Genomic DNA, 2,236 nt, shown 5'->3' with positions numbered 1-2,236 from the left:
GCCTGGCTGAGGGTCTACCTTGAGGGATTAGGTGCAGAGAGACAGGACCCTCCAGCCAATCAACCGGTCTGTCACATTGATTTTGAGGGGTCACTGGTGCACAATGGCCAGGGTTTTCCTGTCTTAACCTTTCTGATCATACACATATGCACATACACACACGTGCTCATACACACATGCACACAAAATGACAATAAACATTATTTATATCATCTACGTAGAAGTCAGAGTGCTTTTGGGGAGGGTTGAGAAACAAGGTTAATAAACTCAAATAGTGAAAAAGAAAACATGAAAAAATAAGATTGAAAAGTTAAAAAAAAAGAAATTCTGTAAGGATAAAAACTGTACAAATATGTAAGATTAAAGAGGAATTGTGCACATATTCAAGTAAAAGGGTGTTTTAGAGGAAAGACGATGAACGTGATACTAACAGAATGAACAAATTCCTTAGATATGCACACATACCTTTCGACAGTTCAGAATTCCCCTTCTTTGCCTCTCAAAGCCTCATCACATCCCTGCTTCTGAAAATCCTTCATCCTTGGGGGACAGCAGACCCGGCTGGGGGGAGAGCTCTCAGGTCAACCCCCCCATCCAACCCGAGGCTCCTTCTTCTCTTTCCTGGTCAAACAACACAATAGTCATCTATCAGAGAGGGCACCAGGCAGGCATTTTAGCTAACGGAAACAAAACCGGGCCACTGCCAGCAACGTTTCAGGTGCAAGGCTGAATATTTTCTCCGACGTCATCCACGTTAGGTCTGCTCTGTTTTAGTCTTTTGTTGCTTGTTTCCCCTTCCTGAAGGGAATATCTGAGGCCTCTGGAAAAACAGGATTCAAGCTTGTCTGTTGATGTTGTTATCATTACAGAGCTGGTTAGTGGTGGACGAAGTACTTTGGTCCTTTAGTTAAGTCAATGTTTAAAAACAACAATATAAAAACACACAATTTCAGGTAAAAAAAAAAAAAAAACATACGGGGGAAAGCTACAAAAGCATGATCAACAAAAATAGCAACATTAAAATACTCATATTGTAAAAAGAAGAAAAAGAAAAAAAAATTCTATGCAGGCCTGAAGATAAATTGTCACATTGATTAATTGGCGAAGAACGAAAGCTCTGATACACAAATCTGTTCTCAGTTTTTGGACTTTATCTCTAATCTTTGACTTTTGGTGAGATTGGATCATTTAAACATCCACCGAAGTGAACCCATGTGAGAACTCTAGAGAGAGAGAGAAAAAAAACACTATTTCTTGGAGCTGTTAACAACTCATAAACATCTGAAATATGACCCTGAGTGCACACTGCTGTTTGTAAGAAGCCAGAAAGATAGAAACCCCTGATTTAATCTCTAAATGTGCTCTGCATCTAAATGCTTATTATTGATTGTGACAAGTATCCATCTTAAAAGTAATTAATGCTGGAAGGTAAATAAAGTGGATGAGAAAATACAATATTTCCTTCTGAGATGTAGTAAAGAGGAACTGGAAAGTGGGACAAAATGGAAATACTCAAGTAGCAGTACTCCAAGTTTACCTTAAGCAGAGTATTGTGTACTTTCCACCAGAGGTCCAGTTGTTCCCAACCTGGAGGTCGGGAACCTCCAAAGGGTCACAAGACAAATCCAACGGCTAGTGAGATAATTAATGGGGTAGAAAAAAGAAATAACATAAATGCTACACAGTATTTTGTGCACATTTTTTAAGGGTTTTGGTTAAAAAAAAAAATGTTGTTGTTGTTAAATAATGGCTACTTGGATAACTTCTCCAGGCCTTGAGCATTAAAACAAAATCACCTAAGATATTTCGATGGGAAAATTATCTATTTTTTTAACCTTAGCTGTTGGATAAACGTGGGGCAGTAAAGGGCACAATAATAACGTCTGAAATGCAGTTTAGGAGGAATAAAGTTACATTAAAAGGAACAAAGTAGGTAAAATACATAGTCCATGGTGAAGTAAGTGTGGAAAGTATTTAGGCCTACCTTAAAGGGGTTCTGAGTAAATATATTTAGCTCCTTCGAGGCTTTACGAGTGGCAACCAAGTTAGAAGTGACTTAAAAAAGAAAGTCTGTGCATAAGAGTAAACTGGAAAGGAGAAAACGGGCTTGGAATCTTGTTTTCCTGTCCAGCTCCAGTAAAATATAAACGGAAAATGGCCGCTAGCAGGCGCCCAAATATTTCCACGGTCCTGAAACCAACAGACTGAGTTGTCTTCTCTCTCCTCCTCGACTATA

The sequence above is a fragment of the Amphiprion ocellaris genome, chromosome 18 (genome assembly GCF_022539595.1).
Source record: "Amphiprion ocellaris isolate individual 3 ecotype Okinawa chromosome 18, ASM2253959v1, whole genome shotgun sequence".
NCBI classification, from domain to species: Eukaryota; Metazoa; Chordata; class Actinopteri; family Pomacentridae; genus Amphiprion; species Amphiprion ocellaris.
Note: the sequence above shows the minus strand (reverse complement) of the source record.